This window comes from Phyllostomus hastatus, unplaced genomic scaffold (assembly GCF_019186645.2).
Source record: "Phyllostomus hastatus isolate PE091 unplaced genomic scaffold, TTU_PhHast_1.1 phas_contig_29, whole genome shotgun sequence".
Taxonomy (NCBI): Eukaryota; Metazoa; Chordata; class Mammalia; order Chiroptera; family Phyllostomidae; genus Phyllostomus; species Phyllostomus hastatus.
In genome coordinates this window covers 17,956,875-17,963,654 of record NW_025333835.1, presented here as the reverse complement: position 1 = coordinate 17,963,654, position 6,780 = coordinate 17,956,875, and the positions used below count along the sequence as shown (strand labels likewise).

Here is a 6,780-nt window from a genome sequence, read left to right as displayed (position 1 = left end):
CTGTCATGTCTCTCACTTCACTAGTCACAAATGTTTTTGTCTCTAGTGCCAGCTGAATTAGGTTTTTGAAATTTATGCTTCAGAGTATCATGCTTATCTGATGCTGAAACATTCAAAGATAATTCAGTGAACATTGTACTCAGATCAGTATAAATATCTTACAAATTCATATAAAATGAAGCCTTATGTTACAGTACATTCATAAGCAGCTTTATAGTTTGATCTGTATTTTAGTGTAGTGTGCACTGAATTTTACCTAAAGACATCTAGCTTTATTTGAGTTACTTTTATGCATTAATTGTCCATTTCAATAGGATGTATTAATGCTTCTCTTAGAAATGTTATTACTTAAAAGAAAATGATATTTTCAATAATCATAACCTCAATTTTAAATGAAAATATGCTTCTTGTATTTTTTTCAGCAAACATAAGACTTTGGTAAACTTCTTTCTTTAGTCAGAGTTGCCCCTGTATATTCATTAACTAACAACATATCAATTGTTTGTATTCAACATAGCCCATGTTAATAGTTTTATTTTATTTAAATCTGATTACTATTGTTTGAAAATGTAACTATAAAGCACAAATTATCATCACTTCTCCCAGATTCAAGTTTCATAGAAAAGCTTTGAAATAGTCAAGAGTGATACTGCTCAGAAGATTTTAGTTCCTGGCTCTCTTTGGTACTACTTTTATTTGTTATTTTTTTTAACTTTTATTTATTGATGTTCTAATACAGTTGTCTCTATTTTCCCACCACCACTTTCCCCTGCTGTAACCACCCCCACCTCCCACCCTTAATCCCAGCCCCTATGGCTCCATCCATGCATCCTTCATTCACGTCCCTTTATGCCTCTTTCCCTTCTTTCCCACAATATTTCCCTCTCCCCTCTCCTCTGGTTACTGTCAGTTTGTTGTCAATTTCAATGTCTCTGGCTATGTTTTGCTGCCAGTTTGTTTTGTTAATTAGGTATACTACTTTCTTAAAAAAGATTTTATTTATTTATTTTTAGAGAGAGGGGGAAGCGAGGAGAAAGAGAGGAAGAGAGACATCAAGGTGTGGTTGTGTCTCATGTGCCCCACACCAGGGACGTGGCCCACAACCCAGGCATGTGCCCTACCTGGGAATCAAACTGGTGACCCTTTGGTTCACAGGCCAGTGCTCAATCTACTGAGCCTAGTTAGCCAGGTGAGGCTAATAATATTTTTAAGTGCTAGTGTTTTCAAATAAAGATATTCTTCCAGTTCCCTGTTCTTTTAGTTCCTTGAAAGTCTTCCTTCTATGATCTTATTTTCCATTATACTTCGGCCCTTCACTCCCATTATTATTACCAAGATCTTGATATGACCAGCAATTTTACGCACACACTATAATGTCAATATCATTTGTCCCATTATCTAACTAATTACATGTTATCATTTTCCTTCAATCTTTAAGCTCACTGAATCCAGCAATCCTTTTACCCCACTTGGACCACTGATACTACCATATTTTCATCCTCTAAGTCTTTTCATCAAGTGCAAATTCCCCTCTTGCTCACTTTGTATTTCTTTATCAAGAACTATAATCACCCCTGCCAGTAAACCCTGATTTCCCTGCCCACCACCCACTCTGTTGTAATACCGTAGCCATCACTGTCTCCTTTGGACCATGCTTTTTCAGCTGAATATGACTGAGGAACATACAGGGCTTCGCTGTTACCCAGTAGGCGTACTCTACACCCCTTGTTTGTTTGCTTTGGATGACTAGTTTACATGTTTCCTTTTTTCCTGAAGCCTCCAATTACTACATAACTGATCTACCTTCTCAGGTGGTGACATTACCGCCTAGTTAACTGAGAATATTAAGATAACTTAAAGAAATCACCAACACCGCATTCATCTACCTGCTGACATCTTTATCCATAAGCTCTATCTTCACACCTTCTCTTAGCTAAAGATACTTTCCATTTATACATTAGATTATATCTTCCTCCACCTACTTGATGACATCTGTCTGCAATTCTTCCCCTTCATACATCAAGCCATCTATACTCTATCATTCCTTTCAGAATATCAATATCTCATTAGTTTTCCCATCTTGACAGTCCATCAGCTAATACTCCTCTCTTTATTCTTCTTTATAGCAAACCACCTCAAGAGTTGTGTTCAGTGTTTATTCACTGCTTGTATTCTTATTAAGAACACTCCACTTATCCATGACAGCCAAGGCATGGGAACAACCGAAAAGTCCTGTGACAGATGATTGGATGAAGAATACATGGTATGTATATACAATGGAATACTACCCAGCCATAAGAAAAGATGAAATACTACCATTTGTGGCAACATAAATGGCTCTTGACAATATTATGCTAAGTGAAATAAGTGAGACAAAAAAACTCAAGAACCATATGATTTCACTTGTATGTGGGATCTAAACTGAAAGCAACAGATAAACAAGATAAACAACAAAAAATCTCATAGACAGACAAAAGTATATTGATTATCAGAAGAAAAAGAGGTTGAGGAGAAAGTAGCATAGGGTTAAAGGAGTTCAACTATATGGTGGTTGAAGGGGATTTGATTTTGGGTGATAAACACACAATGCAGTATACAAATGATACAGAATCATACACTTCAAACCCATATAATTTCACTAACCAATGTTACACAATAAATTTAATTAAAAAACATTCTATTTAATGTTCCTGTTAAAGCAACCTTATATCCACCATAGTGCTAAACATACTTTTTTTTAATTTTCAGTGCTCACCCTAACCAGTGCTCAACATTCATCAGCAGAATTTGACGCAGTCGATTCCTGTATCCTCCTTCATGCATATTCTTCTTTTGGATTTTATGACACCCAAAACTCAGTTTCCCTCCTGCTTTACTTACTATTCATTCTTGATCTTTTCTGATGGTCTTTTTTTCCTCCTTAATCTCTCCAATTTAATGTGTTCCTGGACTAAGGCTTTGAACTCCTTCTTCTCAATAGCTACAGTATTTTTCAATCTTGTCTACTCTCCTGATTTTATTATCCGCTAAAATTTCCTGCTCGGACCTCTCTCATAAACTTCAGGCTCAAAGATATATTAAACCACTTGCTTGACATCTCTACTTGGATATCTAACAGAAATTTCAGTCTTTGCCATCTAAAATCAGATTTCTGCTCTCCCCCTGATAAACTTCTCCTCTCCTTCCAATCGTTAATGACTGCACCCATACAGCTTTTTGCTTCTCAATGATGACTAGATCCAAAGCTCACAGAATGATTCTTAATACCCCTTATTTCCTTATGTCAAACCTGTTAGAGAATCCTGTGGTCTCTGCCTTCAAAATATATCCAGAATCTTACTAATTTTTTCCATCTCCCCTATTCCAACACCCATGGAGCAGCCAACGTCTTTAGCCAGCCTTATTGTAATCGTTTTCTAACAGATCTTCCTACTTCTACCCTTGACTCCCAAGAATCTCTTTCTGATATAACACCACAGGGGGGCATTTAAAATGTAGTTCAGATCATATGACTGCTCTGTGCAAAATGATGCAGTCATTCCCACTTCACAAAAACAAAAATCAACAATAACAACAGCAAAAAGAACCTATAAGGCCCTACATGATTTCCCTCAGTCACTGTTTTTACTCCAGTTTCTGACAGTCCCTATCTTGCTCACTTCATTAAAACTGAGCTGGCCTTCTTTCCAGGCCAATAGCAGAGCAGGCCCTTTCTGCCACAAAGCCTTTCCACAGATTGTCCCCTCTGTCCCAAATGTTTCTCCACACCCCCCACAAATGTCTGTAAGGCTCACAGTTGAGTCAACCCAAATAACAACCATGTCGCTAGGCCTTCTTCGCTCAACGTACATAAAATTGCAACCTCTGCCATTCCTGACCCTCTCAACCCGCCTGCCCTGCTCTACATGTTTTTCCCCTATAGCCCTTAGCATGTTCTAATTTATTATTTTGCATTTAAATTATGCTTTCTGTGTAATTGTTATCTTTCCTAATAGCTGTTAGCAGAAAAACAGAAGTATTTGGTTTGCTAATGTATCCCAACGATCCTCAAAGTTACGGATGTGTGATTGTCTCTCATTTCTTTTTACATAAATGAAAGAAAAAAAGCTAATATTGAATATGTACTGGTTGTCAGACTCCATACTAAGAGTTTTACATGTCATAAATATTATTCTCACTAATATATAATCATTGGGGGTGAGCTTCTAAGAGCTTCAGATAAAATAGTTCATTTTATCTGAACAACAAACCACATGAAGCAGGTACTGCTATATTTTTTGTTTTGTCTAAGGAGAAATCTAAAATACATAAAATATTGTAACTTGCTCAAGGCTGCATAGTTAAAAAAAAATTGAAGCTGGTATTCAAATCCAAGCTGTCTGGCTCTGGCCTCCAAAATTTTAACCACGCATATATTATCTCATGCTAGAAAGTTAGAGAGCTGAGATGTGATGACAGTTTGATTCCAGAGATCACATTCTTTTTTTTTTAACTGAGTTCATTGGGGTGATTCTGATCAACAAAATTATAGAGGTTTCATGCTCACAATTCTACAACACACCATCTGTACTCTGTGTTGTGTGTTCACCACCTCAGGTCAAGCCTCCTTCCATCATCATTTATTTCTCTTTACCCTCATCCACCTCCCCACCTCCACCCCAACCCCAGCAATCATGACCAAAATATATTTCATTCACTGGTAGATCATTAGCAATAAATCAGGGCCCACTGGCCAACCAAATGTGTTCTTTTTAAGTTCTATTAAGTTGTCAGCAGGCAATTGAAAGAAATAGTAGAATGCTATAAAACCATTTAATGTCTTCAGTGACTTTGAGATATAGGGACTTAAATAAGCTCTTACTCTTATGAACCCATTAAATCTATGCCTGCACTGAATGTTACTCCAATTGATATGTATATAATAATAAGTGCCTGTAAGAACATAAGTATGTTACTGAATCATTCTAGATTGCATTTGTATTTTCATTAAAATATGACAAGCTTGAATTAGATGAATGTTAAATTTCCAGTTTTAAAATGTTAGATCACTGGTGTCAATGAATTTATATATGTCTTTACTTTTTTTTACAACTTCACATAAGTTATTTTACACAAAAATTTATTTTTAATTTAATTGTCATCATCATCAACACTATTGTTTCTCATGAATCCATACTTTAAATTTAAAATTTACATCAATATTTATATGCTAACATATTCACACACAACAATGATGAGAAGGAATGAATTTATAGCAAGAATTGCAACAAATTCTATTGCAGTTTTTTCTGCAGTGAGACTGTAATTATGATTTATCCGTTACAGTTTATCTCATCAAAAAGTCACAATACATTTCTGAAATGTGTTAAGTATATCCATAATAATCACATATATTTTATTTATAGACTTTGAAGACTCCACAGAATATATATATATATATATTTTAAATAAACACTCAAATTTTCTAAGAACTTCCTTCTAAATTTTATGAGAAAGATGTGTAAGATTGTAAGATAATGAAGGAAATGAAATTAACCATAGAGAAAAGAGATTCTGAGAAACATCTGCTAAGAGCTTTGCATGGAAATTTAAGGAGCTTACTCTGATCATTTTCAGACCATGGTTTTGTTTATCAATGCTATCTATGCAGGTTTTCTCATAAATAATTGAAATTCAATTTTCCCTTTCAACACAGTCCCAAACAACGTAACTCAAAGGTGTATTTTTTTCCTTACAAGGTACACTTTAAAGCAGCTGTTGTCATTTTGCAGAAAGCATGAGCAAAATTATGTGTTTTATCTTTAATTTTATGTTTCTTACGGGCAGTAGAAATTCAAACATAAGCTGACTTTTCACAAAAAAAAAGAGTTCTAAAACAATCATGAGAATTTGATGTATATTTTCACACATGACTGATATTTATAGCACAGCTTATTATAGAATTTGACATTAGTGTTGCATAATAATCTTTAAGATTCTAGTCATTTTTTATTTACTAACATGTGCAATGGATATATTGGGTGCTACATTTGAAAATGGGCTGTCTGCCTAAACTGCTGCCAGGGCTCCTGTGAAAAAACTTGTGGAAAAGAGGGACAAAAAAAAGAAACAGGTTCTGAAGTTTACCCCTGACTGCACCCACCCTGTAAAAGATGGAATCGTGGATTCTGTCAATTTTGAGCAATTTCTTCAGGAGAGAATCAAAGATCAAAGTGAATAGTTAAAACTGGGACTCTCAGTGGAGGAGCTGTAAGTACTGATTGAAAGGAGCAAGAGCAAGGTTACTGTAACTTCAGAGGTGCTTTTTTTCCTCCTGAAAAGTACTTGAAATATGTCATGAAAAATATCTGAAAGAAGAATAATCTACTTGATTGGTTGCATGTATTTACTGAAATAGATCAAAGACAGTTAGAATTACCATTACTTCTGGATTAACCAGGATGACAAGGACAAAAAAAAAAGGATTGGGAATTAAAATTCATTCATCTGGAATATTTTGTGTAAGTTCTTAAATAAGATTTAGAAACCAAAGAGAAAAAAAAATGGACACAGGAATATATTGTTTATATAATTTTTATTTCCATTCTTGAAAGGTTTCTTCATTTAAAATGATTATATGTATAAAAAAGATTACATGTATATAAATACACACACACATATAAATTGCATCTTGTAGGCCAAAATAGTAGAATATTATATATACATGTATGTATAGGTAATATGCATAGATATATAATGTTTTGGTTTTAGAATGGCTTAAAAGAAATCACAATTTTATAA

The 6,780-nt window shown here is 34.6% G+C and overlaps 1 pseudogene; it reads left to right on the top strand.

Moving 5' to 3' along the window:
- Positions 1-2,198: 2,198 nt before the first annotated feature.
- Positions 2,199-6,475, top strand: LOC123818702 (annotated as a pseudogene).
- Positions 6,476-6,780: the final 305 nt, after the last annotated feature.